The 23,890-nt window shown below is 35.8% G+C and overlaps 1 non-coding gene across 1 annotated transcript; it reads right to left on the reverse strand.

The window, feature by feature from the left end:
• Nucleotides 1-12,118: 12,118 nt before the first annotated feature.
• Nucleotides 12,119-12,192, reverse strand: TRNAT-AGU (transfer RNA threonine (anticodon AGU)). The gene has a single exon. It is a non-coding gene; the product is annotated as a tRNA-Thr (tRNA).
• Between the last annotated feature and the right edge of the window lie 11,698 nt (nt 12,193-23,890).

The raw sequence follows: 23,890 nt of genomic DNA on the forward strand, positions 1-23,890 counted from the left end.
TGCCTCTCTTGGAGACCCCGGCAAGCTACTGAAAGTATCTTGGCTGCTCTGCAAAGCCTGGCAAGCTACCCATGATGTATTCAATATGCCAAACAGAATAACAACAAGTGTCACAATGGAGATGTTACTGGGCCCGCTTGAGCAAATTGATGAACAACAGGAGGACAGTAATGAATGAATGATGAATGAAGTTTGAAGTCAAATGCAGGAATTCTGGAAATGGTGCTGGTACCTTGAGTTACAAAGACAAAAAGGGAAAAATTATATCCCTCCTTTTTATTCTCTACAAGTGTAAATTTATGGTTGATGAAGAATTCTAGGCAAAATTATGAACATTTAAAAACCAAAAAAATATCCTAGTTATCTCACATAGGACATTTTTTACAAAGGCATGAAAGAACTAGCCATAGAAGGAAATGTTCGAATATATTAAAATAAAGAAACTATTGGGATGTGGACAAGCCTCAGAAATGGAGACTGTGTTTGCAAAACAAGGCTTTGGTATGAAAAGTGTGTCAAGAATTCTTATGAATTAAATTAAACACAACAAATAATATTACAACTGGCAGAAGAGATGAATAGGAATTTCTCAAAAGAAAAAGCACAGCTGATGGGGAATGTCAGAAAACATTATCAACCTCATTAACAGTCTGAGAACTGCAAATTAAAATTACAATAAGATAGCCTTTCACATCCACCTGAGGAGCTTATATTACTAAAGAGTAGAACAGATATCTGATTTAACTTTCTGGTTCCTTTGCTTTTCCATCCTGAAGAATCTGGAAATTCTTTTCTCCCACGGATTCCACAGTCTGCTCTGTTATTCTACATTCTTTTAAAGACTAATACCTTACCTTTTCCATTACATCCTTTCTTCTCACCCTTATATCAGTTTCTAATGGATTTAGCAGGAAACAGACATTTTGGTTCAAATCATACCAACTTGTGAAAACATAAAAGGAATGGAAATGGAAATTTCAGACCACCAGATGTCTTTATGCATAAACATAAATAATACTGCCATAAAATTGACCCCAGCCTACCTTTAAAGTAGGAAAACACTCTCCTTCAATCCACCACGGGTAATTATGAATGATTCATTTGCTACTAATTTGCTGAAAACTCAATTCAGAAAAGGCTAACAATACATATATTGCGTCTCAAGTTAACACATGACATTCAACAGAAATCCATTGACTCTGATACTCCTCTTCTAAGGAAGTCTTTAGTCTCCATTTCCTAATCAGTGTAATGAGCTTTCTGGAATTTATGAAACGTAAGTCTCCCTCTAAAGTTTCAGCTCCGTGTTTTCACTATTAAGGACTGTTTACATCTATACAAACAGATAGGGGGGCTCTGATGGGTCACCGTCACTCTCCCACATCACTCTGCTTCTGCATGCAGCCCACCATCTCCATTTTCCTATTTCTCTATCATTTCTGGTCATAATTTAACGCATACTCCATGATTTATTAAAAGTATGCGGCTGGAGAGATTGTACAGCAGGTAAGGTGCTTTCCTTGCATATGGCCCCACTTTTAGGAGTGATTGCTGAGTATAGAGTTATGAGTAAGCCTTGAATACTGCCACGTGTGGCCCCCAAACAAACAAAATTTAAAAATATATTAACCAACCCGGAAATGCCCACAAAATTTTGAAAAATAAAAATCCCCACAGCACTAAAAGTCATTGCCAACACTATTTATCATATAATGCACGGATCATAGTTAATAAGGAAGGGCAACCCATATTCCTACTTCTTACCATGGTGTCACTCATGAGAAATATTTGCTTGTAAATAACAAATGGTCAGTCTTCCTACCGGGAATTTATTTTCCCAAGTCTTTCAATGATTTTTTAAGGAGTTCTTGAAGCAATTGCTCATAAACTAGCCAGCAGGAAACATGGGCTTCTCTAACAGTTAACTTGAGCTTCTGCCCTGACTCCTTAGGAAGCCATCTGGGTCAGATTTACCTCTCATCTGCCCTTTCTGAGAAGGTCGTTGCCCTTGGAAGATGTTAACTCAAGATGCTAATGAAATCCCATCCTATGCTGCTGAAGAATCTCTGGACTCCAGGTAGAGGTGGTGAGAATGATTTCCTCTTTACTACGACCTAAATTCCATCCTCTAGTCAGTGGAGTAGTTTGATCTCGGTGCTTATCCAGATTCTTCATAAGAGACTGCCAGACTCCAGTCCTCTGTCAGGTAACCTGAGGCTCACTGGCTCTTCTCGAGGCATGAGAAGAATATAACCCATCCTTGCGGGGTGGATAGAACCTTATGGTATTCACCAATTCCCCATTTAAAATTTAAACTCCCACTTCACATTGCTGTGACCTTACATTTATCTACAAAATTATTTATCCTACACATATCTATAAATCAACTGAGGATTTGAAGATCCCTTTCTACGCATTCCCACAAAGCTGTTACTTCCCCCTCCCACTACCATTCCAGTTTAAAACAATGGCCAATGACCCCCCCGCCCCTCCCCGGGCCCATTCCTGGCAAAAAATTTAAAGAAAGATAGGAAGAAGGCAGGCTCTGAAGCCAACCTCAGTGCAGGGTTGTTTAATAATTAATTAGACTGACTCAGCAAACTTGGAATTCAAACCTGTTGAATGGTCCTGATGGGATCATTGTTATGGTGTAAACTAATCAATGAGTTCATATGGACATTATGCTTATAATAATAGTGTGACAAAGATAAAAATGATAACTCTACATATACTCTGGCCAATATATCTAGAATTAGACTAGCTGGGACAGAATCTGTATAAACTGAAACTTTGCTTTCGAAATGTCCTTCAGAATTTTTTCTATCCAAGATAACTTTTTAATACTCTGGTTTTGGGGGGAACATCTGGCAGTACTCAGGGCTTACTCTTAGTTCTGTGCTCAGCGATCTCTCCTGGAGGCGGTTGAGGGACCATAGATGATGCCAGGGATCAAACCTGGTTGACCATGTGCCACACAAATGCCTTACTTGCTGTAGTATCTCTTTGACCCCGAGACAACTTTCTATCTTCCAATAATTTAGATTTTTAGAAATAAATCTCAGTAAAATTTCCTAATGTTCGTCATAAAGACTGCGGAGGCTTTTCTCTTCTAATGTTTCTATTTCTGCTTTTACCAATTAAAACTGTTAATTGTTCCTCAAGGTATTTACTGCTGACATGAAAGATGGAACTTTGTATGACTGAAACTCTATATCAACAGTGTGTGAAATCACAGTGCCAATAATACGAACAATTTTTAAAGAATACAATTGGTTTTCTTTATGCTCTAGTTTCAAGGATAGAGGGGATTGTGAGTATCTACTCAGATCCAAAAAAGTCTTATGTTTCTGGAAAATCAGCATTGTCTTTTTGAATCATTCAAGTGATCACATGTCACATTTGTTTTCAAGGGTCAGAAAATATTTTTACTAAATTATTTCTAGGACTATTACCCAGAAGGCTCACATACTGTTTCATGGGCTTTTTTGGCTTACAGGGAAGTCTTCCCTAATTGGAATTCCCAGAGGACCAGAAGAGCTCTTGGTTGTGTATGGTTGGTGCTCCTGACTGTCTCTTCCACAACAGCTGGTGACTGGATTGAATTACCACAATTCCTGCTTTGCTCTTCATTTTTTGCTCTCTCTATGCAGTCAAACATCAAGAATACCCTAGCATAGCACAACGTAAGGTGCTTCACTATCAACAACAAAATTCTACATTAAAAAAAAAACATATGCAACTGAAACTAGCAATTAAACCAGATTGTTTTCATTAATCATATTAGGCATGGTATAACCCAGAAAACTATCAGTAACACAGGAAAGTTAATTGAAGCAATTACTAGTACAGAGAATTGGGATTGTGTTCAGAAAATACATACTAAATAATATAATTCTGGAAGATTTATCAATAAGCTATGAAGTGAGCTTTTATAAATAGCACACAGTAGTTTTTTTAGATTTATATAAATATAATATTTGAAAAAACAATTATTCAAAATTATCTACTATCTTATGATACTTAATAGCATCATTTCATTTTTCTAGCTTTATTTCTCTCCTCTTTACTGAATTTTTCACATTTGAGTTTAATCTAGTGTTTGCGATCTTTAAAAATAAAAATTAGTATTCCCTGCAACTTGTTTTATCTCCACTTTTTAAGCCAAATATTTTAAAATTATGATTTATACTTTCATCTTCCTGATCTCCATCTTCCATTTACTACCAAACTACTTCATTAGAGCTTACCACAGTTACCTGCTCTGCACCAAAACTGCTTCTTCAAGACCAATGACCAGGCCTGGTCTCTCTGTGACTCTCAGAATTTACTTGAAGCTGTACAGCATCAAGTTAATGCTTTCCTCATCCTCCCCAGATAATTCTTTTAATTCCCTTTGTCTCCAAAAATTCTGAAAATAAAAGGTGAGATGTCTTTCCATTACAATGATTTATGTTTTGAATAACAAAAAATCAACCTCAGCGTCTATCTCTTGCTACACTTTCTCTCTTTTTCCAAGGCGTATGCCCATTCAGCTGAGAGAACATGCTACATTATTCTCTCATGTTATTTGCTCTTCCTAGAATACGAGTAAGATCATAGTATCTGTCTTTCTCATTCTTACTTGTTTGTCTTGACTTCCAACATATGAATATGTTCTTTTCGTATGAAAAGAATACTCTCCCCTCATCTTTTCATACGAAAAGAACATATTCATATTAAGCACAGCTTGTTCAGAAGGCCTTCTCTGACCTCTTGGCCTACATAGGTCCACCACTCCACCTATTATATATTTTCTTTGAGGCTAATAATTGTTTATCTTTAAACAACACAGATGAGTGTATAAAGAAGCTGTGATTTGTAAACACAATGGAAAACTATTCAGTCATTACAAAAAATAAATTTCCTTCACTATAAAACAGATAGAAATGTTGGAAGTCAAGACAAACAAGTAAGAATGAGAAAGACAGATACTATGATCTTACTCGTAGTGGTATATAAAGAAAAAAATCAAAGGAATGGAGGGTTTTCAATAAAAACACGTCCATAGACTCTGACAACAGAACTAAGATCATCTAAGGGGAGAGGAAAAGAGAAGAAAAGAGAAACATCTTACAAATTGGAGTAGGTTACTAGCACTTTGAAGCTGAGTACGGAATGGTAACATTATAATCACAAAAAACACATAAATGTTTACATTATTAAAAACTAGTTTTACTTTGATAAATTACTAACTAAAAATAAGTCATATATACTATACTATCAATCTGATTATCTGTCTTATATTTATGTTAATAACAAATTCTAGGCTTCATAAAATCAGAAATTCTGCCTTATCTCCAAAATTAGCACATATTTGTCACAACAAAAAAATTGCTTAGGTAAATAATTGCATTAAAATGGGGGTCACAGATATGGCACAGAGGTTAAGGAACTTGCCTTTAATGTGGCTGACCCCAATTTGATCTGCCAGTATGAGAACCACCAGAAGTGATCCCTGAGCACAGAGTCAGGGGTAAATCTGGAGCATTTCTAGGTGTCCACCCCTGCCCTACACACACACACACACACACACACACACACACACATACACACACACACACAGAATCTAACAAACAACTCATACAAAATAAAACCTGCCTGACAGAATCTAAAATAAATTCTGTCTACTTAAAGAAAGATTCTGTAGAAATTTTCTTTGTATCAAGAGCAAGGAAAATCCTGACCATGGATAGCATCTTATAGATATTAGTATAACTTGCCTTATAGATTATAGTATAGCTTAAATCTTTTTATATATATAAGCTGGAGTGAGCAGATACCATTGGACTACAGTAGCACACAACAGGGACAAATGGAGTCATTACTGGCTCCTGCTTGAGAAAATTGGTGACTAACAGGATGTCAAGTGATCAAGTGATCAAGTGATATATATAAGCTCTTTCTAAAACTATACTTTGATGTGAGCATAGTTTCAGAAATGCCACCATTTCTGAAGATAAAAGGTGTTTTTCCATTAGAATGATTTATGTTTTGAGTAACAATAAAAATTTATAGGCTCAAAAAAGAAAATCAATATAGATTTGGTATATAAACATATAATATAGGTATCTTATGTGTATTTCTTATAGTTTACATTCTTTTATATTGTGTCATAGGAAAACTCAACTCTTCTCCCACAGTAATCTAGGATGACTTTGAGCGTGAATTCTAGATACTGTTGCTTTCTGTGGAAGCAGAGAGCCATATCATTACATGGACCATTTCCAATGAGGCTGACAAAATATTACTGAGATTATTCTTTACAGAACTATTCAGCCTTGGGGAAGAATAATGTAACAGAGTAGTCTCCTTGAAAATTTTTATTTTTCATATTTCTAAGAAAAAAATTTCTGCATGCAGTCATTAGACAAGGATCATATTTCTCATTGATAATATTCTACATTTAATTACATTTGCAGATTAACTTGGATAAATGGATTGTAAAATGTTTAAACTAATTCTGTGGGTAATACAATATGTGATTTTAAAGCAATAGGAAATGATAAAAGATGAGAACAATAGGGATACAGAATATAATCTTTTAGAGGTTACACTTGGAAATAGAGACAGTGCAGGGAATAAGGTTTGGATGTGCTTTGGATGCGGCTTTGGATGTGGCTGACTCTAGTTCAGTCTCCAATCCCACATATGGGTCCCCAAATTCCGTTAGGAGTGAACCTTGAGCACAGAGATAGAAGTACATTCTAACTTAGCCAGATGGGACCCAAAAATCCCACCCACAGAACCTTTTCACAAACATGGTGCAGAAAGCATAGAGGGAAACTCTTGCCTCTCCCCAAGCTTAAGTCAAAGCAAAAATTTGCTTTTGCAAGTCCAGTAAAACAATGCTGAAGAACATCCAAAGTCACACATTAAAGAATAGCTCCACTCCTCGTACACATTACTATCATACAAGACTCTGCAGTCAATAAAGCAGCCTGACTATCCTTAGAGGAGCACTTCCCATTTGACCACTCTTCCATCATCAAATTCCCTGGTAGCACTGAGTCAGCTGTGAAGAAGACAGAGGACAAAGTACACTTAAGTTCACTGAATGTTGAGGCCAAGAAGCACCAGAACACAGAGCCTGTGAATAAGCTCCATGTCAATGATGCAGCCAAGGCCAACAGTCTAATCAGACCTGATGGAGAGAAGACATACATCCGACGGTCTACTGACTAGGATGCTTTTGATGTTACCAATACAACTGGGATCATGTAGACCAAGACCTGCTGGCTAATTTTAAATATTTTTATTTTCTTGCCTAAAAAATAAAGCATACTTATTCATTTAAACCAAAGAAAAAAGACTTGTTTATTCTTGTTTTTCTTCCCTATGTCGCTGATAAAAATGTCAGAGTTCTATGTTCAAAATCATCATTCCTACTGTTTTCTCGTCCTTTACCTAAAGAATTAAATTCTTTCTTTTAGATTCTTCTTTTGAGCACCAACTTCACAGTGAGTAAATTGCATTAATTTAGGTGAGGGAGTGCTTGTAATAAATCACAGGTCCTCTGCAACAGGTCTTTGGAGTTGATTTACATCTTGTAAAGCTGAGAAAAGTATTTTGTTAAGCCAACTTCTTATACAAGTACCTAGCAGCAGAACACATACATATATAATAATCTAAGAATAACAACTTCATTATAGAAATTGTTTCATAACATCAGCAACCTCTTATTCCCCTTTCTTCCCATCCTCCTTCCCTTCCTTCGTCCTACTTTCCTTTCCTTCCATCACTATCAAATCATCTTATGTATCTATCTTTGTCTCCTATCTCTTCTTTCTTCAAATATCTCCAAAATACTATTTCTATTTCATTAGTCATCTCTACCAACTCTGTTTAGTGAAACTGTGATGCTGACAATGTTCTTTTTCTGAACTTTCACATCCAGTAGTTATTAGAGACATGAATTCAATCCGTTGATAACCAGAAATTCAGTCAGTGCATCAAAACTAATTTTAACTACTTAATTTTAATTAATTTATATTTAGAGAAACATATGGCTAATGATAACGTTATAAATATAGACAAAATGTGCTCCTGACCTCTGGAATATCACATTCCAGGGCACTTGTATTGGTGACATTCTGCACTGGATAATTGGAAGTTTATTGAGTTGGCAAGTACATTTTTCATGACACATGAGCTCAACAAACTAAAAATATTGTAGGATTCATGGTAAAAGTCTAAATCACATAGCTAACTTCATTAAGACTCGCAAGATTATAAAAAATGTATTGTAAAAAATACAGAGTAAGTAGGTTGTTTACCAAGACATTTGTTTTCTCATTGTTTTATATTATTATTGATAAATTTTTTTGGCAAGGCCAAGACTTGCATTCAAAACTGAAACCTACCATCTATGTGATATTGAATAACTGAAAATAATTGTCCACTATCAATCCTGCATCCACTATTTATAAAACAAGGCATTGTACTGCAGATCTTTAAACATGTGCTGAGGTAGTATTATGGGAGTCAAGCTCTAGGAGACTCTTCTTCCAGATCTTTAATGCATAGTTTTCTTGTCTTTTAAATATTAATATAAGTTATAAAATAAATACTTCAATCACCTCCATATATTAGTCTTTGTTATATCTTACACAGATTCTAAAAATAATTTTTAACTTGTAGGAGGAGCAGGATTTTAAAGTGAAACTAATATTTTATTCTATTTTTTCAACTTTTTTTTCTTTTTGGGTCACACTCAGTGGTGCACGGGGGTTACTCCTGGCTCATGCACTCAGGAATTACTCCTAGAGGTGCTCAGGGGACTATATGGGATGCTGGGAATTGAACCCAGGTGGGCCGCATACAAATCAAATGGCCCTATCCACTGTGCTATCGCTCCAGCCCCACAACTTTTTCTTTTTCTCTTTTTTCTTTCCTCCTTTTCTTTCTTTCTTCTTTTCTTTCTTTCTTTTCTTTCTTTCTTTCTTTCTTTCCTTCTTTCTTCTCCTCTTCTTCTTCTTCTTCTTCTTCTTCTTCTTCTTCTTCTTCTTCTTCTTCTTCTTCTTCTTCTTCTTCTTCTTCTTCTTCTTCTTCTTCTTCTTCTTCTTCTTCTTCTCCTATTTGCTAGAAAGCTATTCTTCAAGTATACTGCATTGAAAGAGAATGGCCTTTCACTCTGTAATTAAAAGTAACTAATGATTTCTGTGCCTGTATTAGTTCACAGAGGTTCTCCTCACAGCTCTTACTAAAAATGAGAGCCTTTGGAGAGTGTGCTATGCATTTTCTACAAGAGGATCTTTTTCTAAAGAGTTTTTTTGTGTACTGTATCTCACCTTCTGCGAAAATTTTTTATGAGCATTTCAAAACTGAGGTCTGATTTTGTGGCTAGATTATTATTTTGAAAACTCTAAACATTTATTCAATACTAGATCTATGAGTTTGAAAAAAATATTTCTATTAATTTTGAAAAATAGGATATTTAATTCCCCAACTGTTAACTATCTCAAGAGTTATTTATTTTCTACCTATTTTCAGGAAGGATTTATAGTGGGCATTAAACACATTCAGTAATTGCAATAGTCACTTTTGTAAATGAAAAGTCTAATTTGAGTGTTCCTGCAAAGAAAATATGTTCAGTCAATTCTCTATTATCCACATCAATGAAAGCAATCGAGTAGATAATTTAAGTTACCAAATGGACCAAAATCTATTTTATATTTCACTCTGAGATGAGCTATAATATTTGCATTTGAGAATTGACATGATGGATCTTAACTATTTGATGTAAATGGTGAAAGTATACATGAGAAGTATCTCTAAGGGGAAAAATACTACCTGGGTGAGACCTGACTTCCTCCTCTAATCATTTCAAACTTCCTCACAAGCCACCACTGAAAATAAAATGCACCACTTAACATACAGATGAGAAACATGAGCCTAAGACTAGAATTTCTTTATCGCTGGAAGTTTCTGGCTCAGATCTTTACTGGGACAGAGAAGCAATTAAGTGTTCTAGTGTAGACCTTTTCTCTTCCTGTTTCAGTGGAAAAGAAAAATTTAATTACTTATGGCAGGTGATAATGCCAGTAATGTTCTGTATGTATACTATTTAGGCTATTGAAGATCCCATATGCCATAGTGAGTTTTCACTTCTCAAATATTTCTGCAAATTGGTTTCACAATGCAGAGGCTTCCTTTTTCTTCTTAGGTGACTGTAATTGAATAACCACTGATGTTAAGTGCTACAAAAGATAAAATTCTAGGGCCAGAGCAATAATACAGAGAGTAGGATACTTGCCTTGAAAATAGCTGACCTAGGCTTGATTCCCAGCATCCTGTATGGTCAGTCCTCCAAGCACCACCAGGAGTAATTCCTGAGTGTAGAGCTAGAAGCAATCCCTGAACATCAGTGGATGTGGCTCAAACACAACAACAACAAAAAAGATACAATTCTATGTAAGAAAAAATCATCACACATAATTGTGTGTACTTACATGTGTGAATTGCTTTAACAATCTAGGAAGTATGTGTAGCAGATTTAGCATACTAAGAAGTATGTTAAAACATTTTACACATATTTAATCACAAGAGGTTGTTAATGATAAATCTTATTTCTTTTCGTCTAGAACAGTCAAAAATGCCTTTATGATAAAGATTGGATATGAATAATGCAATATTTTCATTATTTTGAGAATATATGCATTTCAGAAGTGCCAAGATGTCTTTGAAAATTTATTTTAAAGTAAATTGTAACTTAATACCAGGGAAACAAATGAAAATGACAGTTTCATATCATCTGATGACAGTGAGAATGGCATATTAAAAAAAAATAGAAAGAACCAGTGTGGGTGGCAAAGATGTGGTGAAAAGGAAATTCTCATTCGTTGTTGTTTGAAATATCACATGCTCCAGCCTCTTAGGAAAATACAAGGATATTCCTCAAAAGCTAAGAATGGAACTGCCATATGATCTTGCTATTCCACTTCTAGGTATCTACTCCCTAACACAAAAACATTAGTCTAAAAAGATATATGCACACCTTCATTCATTAATCTTGCTATCCAACTTCTAGGCATTAACAGAAAAACGGTCAGGGTCCTCCCATTGTTCATTGATTTGCTCGAGCAGGCCCAGTAATGTCTCCATCGTGAGACTTGTTACTGTGTTTGGTATATCGAATACGTCACGGGGAGCTTGCCAGGCTCTGCCGTGCGGGCGAGATACTCTCAGTAGCTTGCCGGGCTCTCCGAGAGGGGCGGAGGAATCGAACTCGGGTCGGCCATGTTGGCCACTTGTAAGGCAAATGCCCTACCGCTGTGCTATCACTCCAGCCCATTAATCTAAAAGGTATATGCACACCTTCATTCATCGCAACACTTGGTACTATAGCCAGGATATGGGAGCAACTGAAAGTCCTGCAATAGAGAGTGGATATAGAAGTTGTTGTATACACACACAATGGCATATAATGCAGCCACAAAAAAAATACAGTAATGCAGCTTTCAAGAACTTGGACAGAATTGGAGACTATCATGCTAACAGAAAAAGGCAGAAGTCGAACAAATACAAAATAACCTCACTCAAATCAAGGGTATGGATAATAGCAGTTGATAATAAGTTCTGTGCACTTAATTATCGACCTGAGAATACCAGGCTGGGAAGGAGGAATGTAGGTAACAATACGATGGACGAGAAATAAGACAAGACCAGTGGTAAGGTGACGTGGTGAAGGATGGTGGTAAAAAAAGGATGGTGGTAATGTGAGGTAACAGTATGTACCAAAACTATGAATGTCAATCAACAAATAGGGGAGTGGGGAGTACGAGAAAATAATTATTGGGTCAGAGGTGGCATAAGAACAGCGGTGGAGGGCCATAGATACTTTAGTGGCAGTGGGATAAAGCAAATTGGTATAATACTAAAAAAGTAAAGTAAAGGCCCTCCCGTTGATCATTTGTTTTTACTGTGTCTGGCATATCGAATACTCTCGGTAGCTTGACGGACTCTCCGAGAGGGGCAGAGGAATCGAACTCGGGTCGGCCATGTTGGCTGCGTGCAAGGCAGACGCCCTACCCGCTGTGCTATCGCTCCAGCCTAATGAAAAGCACACTGTTGGTATGAAATAAGGCACCGCTGGGATTCGAACCCAGGATCTCCTGTTTACTAGACAGGCGCTTTAACCAACTAAGCCACGGCGCCAAAGACGCCGTATAATACTAAAAACTATATAACTGTATTTATTACCTAAAACATAATAAAAAGGAAAGTGTCAATTGAGATAAACATAGATACACCCACATTCAACTTTAAAGCTCATCTGTGGCTAAAAATAAGCATCAAAGGTGATTCTTCCTTTACTACTGATCACTCAATTTTTAGACTAAAGAAAATTATCATTCATCTATTTTTCTCCTCTACTAGTATTAACACAAGATCGCAAATATTGCATAGTCACAAACAAATCTTGAAGAAGTAATGAATAATAACATCTACTACTATCTTAGAAGAATCACCACTTAGTATATGAATTTTACATATATGGTGATAACAAAACATTAAGATCAGATCCATAAGTTTGTAAGTCAGATTTGCATTATAGCTTTGCATATCCATTGATTTCAAAATTTTTTCAGTTGGTACCTGCCCAAGATTATCTAATGTGAACACATTTTCTTTATCATTTGAGCATGTTTCAGATACTATTACAACACTGTTAACACTATCCTTTAATGCTTCTCTTTTCATAATGTCCTTGTGCCTATCTTAATTGCATCATTTAATATTGACATCATCATTTTTAATTGTTACAGAAAATAAGGAGCGATAAGTAGAAATTCAGATAAAAGAAGATCTAATGGAGTTACTTTTTAGCTATTAGTGAAGAACCATACTTTGAGTATATTGTGTTAAGAAACATAATTTAAAATAGATTAGAAACACCTACATTAAATGGAGATAAAACAATTAAAATATGTAAGTATTTTAAATAAGCAAACAGACAGATAAGAACAAGACCATAATCGATTCATCATTGCAAATAACTATATATTTGCAATGTATGTTCTTTAGAAATTGGGGCATAGTGATAAGGAAGAGACAGGCTTTGTGTTTCAAGGAAAACACAAATAAAAATGAACACAATAGATGATATACCTTTGAATGAAACACTATTTAGACTGTATTTGTCTTTATAATAAGATCTTAGCCAAAACTGGGAGAGTTGAATTTAGGTAATTTATAGTTGTTGTTTTTTTTAATGAATCACCATGAGATAGTTACAGACTTACAGACTTGCATGATTATGTTTCTGTCATATAACATTTGAGTACCCAACCCTCCACCTGTTCCATTCTCCAGCACCAATGTTTCCAGTATCTCTCCCACTATCCCCACCCTTCCTTTCTCACCCCACCTCTGTGGCAGGCACATTCCCTCTTACTCTCTTTCTCTCCTTCTCGGTGTTGTGGTTTGCAATACAGGTACTAAGCAACCATCATGTTTGGTCCATAGTCTATTTTCAGCATGCATCTGCCATTCCGAGAAAGCCCTCCAACCACTGTTTACTCACTGGTCCCTTCTGTATTCCCAGCTGCCTTTTGCCTAGCACATGAGATCAGCTTCCAGTCTATGGAGCTATTCCTCCTGGCTCTTACCTCTTCTATTTTTAAGTGTTAGTCTCCTATTATATTAGTTTATATTCCACATATGAGTGCAGTATTCTATATTTGTCCCTCTCTTTCTGACTCATTTCACTTAGCATGATAGTCTCTATGTCTATCCACTTGTATGCAAATTTCATAATTTCATCTTTTCTAACAGCTGCATAGTATTCCATTGTGTAGATATACCAAAGTTTCGTTAACCATTCATCTGTTCTCATGCATTCGTTTTTTTCCAGATTCTGGCTATTGTAAATAGGGGTGCAATAAACATACAAGTGCAGATATTAATTGTACTGTATAATTTTTTGCATCTCCAGGATATAATCCCAGAAGTGATAGTGCTGGGTCAAATGGGAGCTCAATTTCTAGTTTTTTGAGAAACACCATATTTTTTTCCAAAAAGGATGAACTTGTCGACATTCCCACCAGCAATGAAAGACAGTACCCTTCTCCCCACATTCATACCAATGCTGGTTGTTTTTATTCTTTTGGATATGTGCCAGTCTCTGTGGTGTGAGATGATATCTCAATTGTTGTTATGATCTGCATCTCCCTAATGATTAGTGATGAAAGCATTTTTTCATGTGCCTTTTGGCCATTCAGATTTCTTCTTTGAGGAAGTTTCTGTTCATTTCCTTGCCCCATTTTCTTGTGAGATTGGATGTTTTTGTCTTGTAGAGTTCAACCAGTGCCTTGTATATCATTGATATTAACCCGTTGTCGGAGGGGTATTGGGTGAATGAACTTTCCCATTCTGTAGACTGTATTTGTATTCTGGTCACTGTTTCTTTTGAGGTGCAAAAGCTTCTTAAGATAGTCTCATTTGTTTATCTCTATTTCCACTTGCTTGGTCAGTGGTGTTTTGTCCTTTAGCTTCAATATCATGTAGGGATTTGCCGACCTTTTTTTCAGTGTACCTTATGGATTCTGGTCTGATGTTGAGATCTTTAATCCATTTTTATCTGACTTGTGCTTGGTGCTAGGTAGAGGTCTGAGTCCAACTTTTTGCATATAGCTGTCCAGTTTTTCCAGCACCATTTGCTAAAGAGGCTTTCCTTGCTCCACATTATATTTCTTGCTCCCTTATCAAAGATAATATGATCATATATTTGAAGGTGTGTGTAAGGATGCTCAATCCTATTCCACTGTCTGTGGATCTGCTTTTGTTCCAATACCATGCTGTTTTAAATACCACTACTTTGTAGTACAGTTTGAAGTTGAGGAAAGTAATGCCTCCCATTTCCCCCCCCAAGAATTGCTTTAGCTATTTGTGGGGGCTTGTTGTTCCATATGAATTTCAGGAGTGTTTGATCAATTTCTTTGAAGAAAGTCATGGGTAAACTTACAGCGATCACATTGAATCTGTATAATGATTTTGGAAGTCTTGCCATTTTAACAATGTTAATTACCCCAATCCATGGGCAGGGGATGTTGTTTCCATTTCCTCCTATCCTCTTTTATTTCTTGAAGTAGCTTTTTGTAGTTTTTTTTTTTTTGTACAGGTCATTTACTTCCTGAGCTAAGCAGATTTCAAGGTATTTGATTTTCTGAAGGGTGATTGTCAATGGGATTGCCTTTTTCATATCACTTTCTTCTCTCTCATTATTTGTGTATAGTGTATAAAGGTAAAGGTAAAGGTAAAGGCCCTCCCGTTGATCGTCGATTTGCTCGAGCGGGCCCAGTAACATCTCCATTGGAGACTTTGTTGTTACTGTGTCTGGCATATCGAATACTCTCGGCAGCTTGCCGGGCTCTCCGAGAGGGGCGGAGGAATCGAACTCGGGTGGGCCATGTTGGCCTCTTGTAAGGCGAACGCCCTACCCGCTGTGCTATCGCTCCAGCCTATATACACGAATAATGAATATACATTATTCATGTATAGTCCATGGATTATACATAGACTTTTGGGTATTGATTTTATACCCTACAGCTTTACTATACGTGTCTATTGTTTCTAGAAACTTCTTGGTAGAGATTTTAGGATTCTCTAAATATAGAATCATGTCATCTGCAAATAGTGAGTGTTTGATTACTTCCTTTCCTATTTGGATGCCTTTAATGTTTTTTTTTCCCTAATTGCTATGACAAACTTCCAGTATTCTACATTTAATAAAAGTGGTGAGAGTGACTATCCTTGTCTTGTCTCTGATCTTTAGTTGCTCTCCATTGAGGATAATGCTTGCCATAGGCTTGTGGTAGATGGTTTTGACTATATTGATGTTTCCAAGTCCATTGGGCAAAAAGAAAGAGGCTGCAAAAGTACAGTGCATGCCAAATAACATTGGCCAAAATTTTCAATATTAAAAATTATACTGTATGAACAGAGAAGATGAGAAACAACAATCAGCAACTCAACGACATCAAGTATAATATAAAGTTTAAAACCATTTCATATATATTTGAGTATTTTAGTTTTGAACTTGGTAAAAATAAGTTATATGTAGAAAATTTGATCTTGATTGTGTATAACCACCAGATTGCAAAAATAATTATTCAAAAAGAAAATTATTTGTGATGCAATTCGATTCTTTTCAAATAGCACGGCCTAAAATATTTTAGATTTCGATATTTTACTGTGAAGTTATAGAAAACTGAATATAAGGAAGTTTTTCACAATCCGTTGTAAATATGGTTGAGATAAAGTGTAAAATTATAAAAGCATAGCTATAATAATGAATATTCAAGGTTTAAAGTGATAGAAGGGTAGATATTGTGCTTGTCTCGAATGCGGCTGACCCTGATTGGCAACTAATTGGTCCCTCAATCCAATCAGGAGTGATCCCTCAGCACAGAGCCTTGAAAAACCTTAGCAGAGCCTGATGTTCTCTCATTAAAATAAACTTCATTGTAGATATCATATTTTATAATAGTTACACTTCGCCTTATCTCTAACTATTCCCAGCAAAACTCATCATTTGTCCTTAATATAGTAGTGTACATTGAATAAAAATGTTCCCTCAGATAGCTTACCAAGCTGAATAAAAACTTAGGGAATTCAGAAAAAAAGGAACTCTTGATTGGGGACATTGGAAAAGTCCATTTCTTTGCGGAAAATGTGTTACTCAGATTTTGCACCAAAGGTCAAAAAAGCAGTGACAGGGAATAAAATGGTATCACTCATATTTGTAAACTTGCTTTCTATTTTTATAAGAATTTATGTATATTTTACAGGAATATAAACTTCAAACTTTTTCCAATACCAAATCTATGTTTAGAAAGAAATATAGGCCATTTAATTAAAATATATATAGTTTGATGGGCACAGCGGGTATGGCGTTTGCCTTGCATGCAGTTAACATGGCCAACCCATGTTCGATTCCTCCACTCCTCTCGGAGAGCCCAGCAAGCTACTGAGAGTATCTCTCTCGCACTGCAAAGCCTGGAAAGCTACCAATGACGTATTCAATATGCCAAACACAGTAACAATAAGTCTTACAATGGAGTTGTTACTGGGCCCACTCGAGCAAAGCAATGAACAACGGGAGGACAGTGACAGTGACAGTGATAGTTTGATAATCCTTCAAGATGAATCAAGATTGAAAAGGGAAAACATTTTTCTGTCATTTCTTCAAAGAAGTAGAAGAAGGTAGCAACTTTTAGCTAAACATAAACCAATTCTTGTCCAGAACTGTACAAGATCAGTTCTTGCTTCTCAATCAATGCCCTCAAATTTGACAATTTAAGTTCACTTAACCCTAATTATAATAATCCTCAGTTATTTTTTATTTTTTACTCATTTCAAAAACCAGAAAGGTAGGTAACTTTCCCCAGAATAATATAAACATTAAGTGAGACATTTAAACCCAGAAATATTAACCAAAGTCAATATTTTTCTGCTTTTCTGCTCTAATATTTAGTATGAAGAAAAATAATAATAAATAATAATTATCATGTTTTATTTGTACTTTTTGAAAAACTATTTAAATTATGCTTATTTAACTACATAGTTTCAAAGTAAGAGAAATTAACTGGTGAAATAAGTTAGCTAAAACTAAAGAAATAATAGAAAGTTGAGATTACTTTTACTTACTATAATTTGAGAATAAGTATAATTCAAATTTTAGTAAATTTTATACATAAAATATAATCCTTATGATTAATATATTTTCACTAAATATACGCTGGAACTCTTTTATGTACCATACACGGTCTTAGGGACTAGATATGCAATTATGAGACATTATTTTTGCCCTTGAAAAGTTCATAATTTATTTTCAAATCTTACTTAATGGGAAATTTGTTGCTATGGGGATCAGCACGAGACAAATGTGAACAGATTTAAGAGCATGGTGTGATTCTAAACTAAGAAGATATTTTCATAAACCACACAGGAACATTTATCTCATTGCTTTATAATCACACTGGGTGCCTAATGATTTTTTTTAATTTGTTTCTGCTAATAGGCTTCCTCAGAAATCTTCCCTGTTTTCTTTCAGTCTTTCTTCCTTGTTTTCTCATTTCTCAAGCTCATCCTTTTGATTCTATTTGGGGCTCCTGTTTAGTTTTGTGAAACATTTTCTGGTCACCCCCACCCCTGCCCAAAGTCAGCACTGCTATCCACACAAACATAAATCAGTAACCTTACCCAGACTAAAAATTTCTTACCTATATATATATAAGATCTACAATTAGCAATAAATATAAGATGATGCAGAATGGGGTAGACAGACATGGACAGGGAAGGGTTTCTAGTATAAACATATTTGAATCAAAACGTATATTAATTCTTTTGGAAAAGTAATGTATTTGCTTTGGTAGCCAGCATATGATATACTGTGTGATTTTATAATGCTACACCTTATTATTAAGATGTATTCTGTATCTAGTGGCTAATCTTTTAATTGTGAAATACAGCAACTGAAAGAAAGAAAAGAATAATGGAGCAGATTCCTTATCCTATATTGGAAAAGAACAATGCCTCTCTAGAAGAAATGTTCTTTGCTGAGAAACTTTTAAAAAATTTTCATATATATATATATATTCTTCCAAGGCTGCATCCAAGAGTGTCACCCATGTACTTCCCTTCAATTTCTTAGGATTATTCTGTTAGTCATTTGTTTCTTGAATTCATTACTCTAACATATCTATATAGCATTTATACACATGTGTGTATATATATATGTACTTTCATTTGATTACTGAGTTGATAAACCAGTTTCTTAATGCAAAACCACCTATATAATTAGAAAATTTGCATATGGATTTTTATTGAATTGAATTTTTCCCCATAGAAATGTATTTCTAATTTTTATTAAAGATTTATAATTTTTCTATTATTTATTTATTTATTTTTGGTTGTTGCAGTCTTTTTTTTTCTTTTATTAGAGCTGGAGCGATAGCACAGCTGGTAGGGCGTTCGCCTTACAAGCGGCCAACATGGCCAACCCGAGTTCGATTCCTCCGCCCCTCTCGGAGAGCCCGGCAAGCTGCCGAGAGTATTCGATATGCCAGACACAGTAACAACAAAGTCTCCAATGGAGACGTTACTGGGCCCGCTCAAGCAAATCGACGATCAACGGGAGGGCCTTAGTGAGACACCATGAGGTACAGTTGTAGACTTACAAATTTTTGTGCTTGGGTTTCAATTATACAATGATCAAATACCCATCCCTCCACCAGTGCCCATTTCCCACCACCATGGGACCCATTATCCCTCCCACACCCATCCTCCCATCCCACCCCGCCCCTGTGGCAGGGCATTCCCTTTTGTTCTCTCTCTCCTTTTGGGTGTTGTGGTTTGCAAAAGAGGCATCGAGTGGCAATCATGTTTGGTCTATAGTCTACTTTCAGCATGCTGCTCCCATCCTGGGAGGATCCTCCCAACACCCTTTGTTTGGTGTTCCCTTATCTTTCTGAGCTCCCTTTTCCCCTAACATGTGTGGTTGGCCTCCAGGTCATTGAGTAAAATTCCTGGTACTAATCTCTGCCATTCTTGGGTGTTAGTTTCCTATTTTGTTACTTTCTGTTCCCCAGATGAATGCAATCTTTCTACGTCTATCCCTCTCTTTCTGACTCATTTCGCTTAGCATGATACTTTCCATGTAGTACCACTTGTATGTAAATTTCGAGACTTCCTCTTTTCTAACAGCTACATAGTACTCCATTGTGTAAATGTACCAAAGTTTCTTTAACCAGTCATAAAGATTTATGATATACAAAATTATTGATGTTGCATTTTAAGCATACAATAATTCAACACCAATCCTTTCACCAGGGTAAACATCCCTCCACCACTGTTCCTTTCTTTATTGAAAATCTATAATTTACAAAATTGCTGACTGCTGCATTTTAGGCATACAATAAGTCAACACCAATCCTTTCACCAGTGTCAACTTCCCTAGACCACTGTTCCCAGAATCCCTCCCCATTCCAACCTCCACTCCACCTCTACCTGTCAACTTGATAGGCACATGATAAGACATGACAAGGTTTCAGTAGTTCTCACTAAGAACTCATATTTTCGGTTGTGTTGAAGCCATGTTTTGGGTATATGGCATTACCCTTACTCATATCACAGGTATAACCGAAGTCCTGATGCCTGTTAACTCATTACTTCTTGTTCTCTTCCTTCCCCCTTGATTTCTGTCTGTCTCCTCTCTAAACACTGAGCGCTCTTTTCTGTTATCTCACAAATTTCTATCAGACATAAAGTAAAACATTAGAGAATGTATCCTATTTTAAATATTTTTCCGTGCACCAAGGAATCTTTTGTAATGAAATAATATTAAAATAAAGATTTCTAAAAACAGATATTTTATTTCCTTGTAGATTTAAGCACATATTATGTACTGACATAATTAGTCTATTTATTTAGCCTAAGATAAAAGATGTATGAAACAGAGAGAAATATGGATACAGAATCACAGATCTATGCTATAGTCTTAGTCTTATTCACTTCCACTTTGCATTTACTCAAATAGGCACTAGCCATGTCTAAGTAGAAGATTTCACCGTATTTCTAGTGCTGCTATATTTTATTACAATAGATGAGGCTGAAGAACTTATCCTCTCCTACCATTGATTCCACTGGGGGAAAATATCTGAATAATGTGAATAGAGATACCTTTAAAGAGGAATGCAATTATCTTTATGAAATATAAAATGAAATATTTGTCTAAATATAAAAAATTAAATGTTTATAATATAAATGTAAAGATAAACTACTATGACATTAATAAAATAATTGATCAGTTCCTAGAAAATGGAAACACTCAAAAACCTAATGAATCCAAAATGATGCTTCAGACAAGCTACAGCTAGTACATTTGTTTCTTATTAAATAATTTACTTTACCTAAAGTCATAATTCTCAGATATATTCTTCTATCAAGTCTTTTAATAATTTTTTTTCTTTTTTTTTTAGTGAAACACCATAAGGTACAGTTATAGGCTTACAAATTTTGTGCTTGGGTTTCAGTTATACAATGATCAAATGCCCAACCCTCCACCAGTGCCTGTCATCCATCACCACGGGTCTATAGACCAAACATGATTGCCACTCAATGCCTCTCTTGCAAAACACAGTATCTTTTTAATAATTTTTAATGAAAATGCCCAAGGTAACAATTATTCATTCCAATTGTATGCTCAAATATTAGGTATTTCAACTAAGAATTTTGTTTTTTGGTTTTTTGTTGTTGTTTTTGGGGGGAACAGGGAGTGCACACCACTGTGCTCAGTGCTTTCTCTTTGCTCTATCCTTAGGGATCACTCCTGGCGATACTTGAGGGCATATATGTCTTGCCCAGTATTGAACCAGAGTTGGCCACATGCCAAGTCCAGTATCAGATCCGGTGTATTATCTTTCCAGTCCCTGAGAAGTTTTAAAAGACTTTAAGGAAGTTGAAAATCAGTCAATGTTTAAATGAACATGTTTTATTGTATTAGCATCCAAAAGCTCAATTACTGATTTAAAAAAAGCAGTTTATTTGTTTATATTTAAGAGAATCTTAATTGTCATTTTCTAAGATTAATCTCCTCCATTATGTAAACATACTTTCACTGGACCTTAGATTCCTTAGTCTTTTACAGATAAACTATAGCTTTAATAGATTACCTAAGTCACTCTTAGAGATTCTGTATTTTCAACAAAAAATTTGCTAAATGAGGAGTAATATATGGTTGGTAGGTATAACATGGGATAGAGAAAAATGATCAGTGTTGACCAAATAGATGCCTACCTGTGTAAGAGTAGTATCAGAAACAAGAACAATTAACTTTAAAACTGATGTGTATGGATGTAATCAATAAAAATGTCAACCCCTGATGATCCTTTGAATTATGTGATATGTGTTGCAACAACTTTCATTTCATTTCTGATTTGGTTTATCAGGATCTTCTCTCTTCCTTTGTGAGTCTACGTAATAGTTTGTCAATCTTAGTTAGTCTCACATTATCTGGTAAGAAAGCACGTATTTTTATTTTTGCTTGTTTAATCTGTTTAGTTTTGGGGAACAATCAGTAATGCCCAGGGAGATCAAGGGATACTGAACACCAACCTTCCATATGCAAGTAATGCAATCAGCCCACTGAGCTATCTCTATATTTCGAAAACTGTTTTCCGAATCAAAATCTGAACTTAAATAGACAAAGATAATTTTGGAGGAGGAGGGGTAGATATATTGCTGCAATGAAAGCAACCTGGTTCCATGGTCTGATACCCCATATGGTCTCTTAAGCATCATTGCCAGGAATGATTTCTGAGGAAGAGTTGTAAGTTCTGAGCATCTCTGTGTATAACCCAAAAAACAGAGAGAGAGAGAGAGAGAGAGAGAGAGAGAGATTTTAAATAATGGAAAAAGGAAATAGGAACTATTTGCTGTGAAGATTTCAGATAGAAAATAAATGGAAGTTGACATTTATTAAGAAGGGACTATTTAAAAGTCTGTTGCGTATGCTAAATTAAATTCAAGTTAAACATTGAGAGGAAATCACTAGCTTGGAAGATCAAAAAGTGGCATGATCTCACCAAGGAAAGATTTCTTCTATCATTTCTCTGTTTTCAGTATTATTTCTATGTATTCTTTTTTAAGTTTAAAGCTCCTCTGGCCAAAAGAAAGAAGGCAGCTGCTGGAAGGAGACGCATGCTTACTTAATTACATTCAGTAGGAAGAGCAATTGTTCCTTCCAGTGTTGTTGGAAAAACAATCTATCTTTTTTTCCAAGAAGTACCAAAAAATGTCTACTCAATTTGCCTTTACCACAACTGTATTAGGATTCCAATGGTGTGAGGATGAGGAAAAGGCAGTCAACTCCCACAAAAGTTCCATTCTTTTCAGATACAACACAGTCACACATTACAACTGGAAGAGAATTAACAGGACAGAAGAAAAAAAAAAGTTTTGAACAATTCAATTTGGCAAATACCTACCAGTGTGAGATTATTCACTTTTGTGGTAGGCAATGAGATTCATTTCAGCGTTTCCTACTTCCTTAGAGTTCACAGAATAAAGATATTTCTGCTACTGAAACAGATTCTAGAAAAAAATGTATTTTCTAACTGTAGTATATGATTTTTATATGACAGATGTTCCCATCAACAATATATGAGGACTCTTATTCTATGTTAATACCCACAAGGGCAATTTTTTTTTGTTTTTGGGGATTTGTGTGTGTGTGTGTGTGTGTGTGTGTGTGTGTGTGTGTGTGTGTGTTAACCAGGGTTGCAGGGGTTGCAGGTCCAGGGGCTGCTTTTGGGTGTTTCTCAGTAAACTGGGCCAGTGGTTCAATACAGGGCCTGAGGATGTGGTGCTCGATGGGTCTTGTGAAGCCAGAATTACCTGGATCACTCTGATGGTATGTGGGGGCCTCAAGAGCTGCATCCAGTGATGTACAAGAGACCTTGTGTTTCAGATCAAACTATGGTTAGCTTTATGCGAAGTATACACAATAACTATGGTGCTCTCTCTCAGAATCCCCAAAGCATATTTTTATTTAGAGAGGTTTTTTGGGGGGAGAGGTGGGGTATGTGCTCAGGACTAACTCTGTGCTTGGAATCAGTCCTGGCAGTACCCTGGAGTCCATACACAGTGTCAGGGGGGTAGACCTGGGTCAGCCAAATGCAAGGAAAAAGCCTAAACTCCACTACTATTTCCCTGCTTGCAACACACAGATTTTTTGACAGAATTTGAAAAGTATAAAAAAGACTGCTTAGTAAACTGTAGAAAAATATTTTTGAGTTTTTATATTTTACTGTGTGCTTAGCACAGCGGGTAGGGCGTTCGCCTTACAAGCGGC

The sequence above is a fragment of the Sorex fumeus genome, unplaced genomic scaffold (genome assembly GCF_029834395.1).
Source record: "Sorex fumeus unplaced genomic scaffold, SorFum_2.1 ptg000024l, whole genome shotgun sequence".
Classification (NCBI taxonomy): Eukaryota; Metazoa; Chordata; class Mammalia; order Eulipotyphla; family Soricidae; genus Sorex; species Sorex fumeus.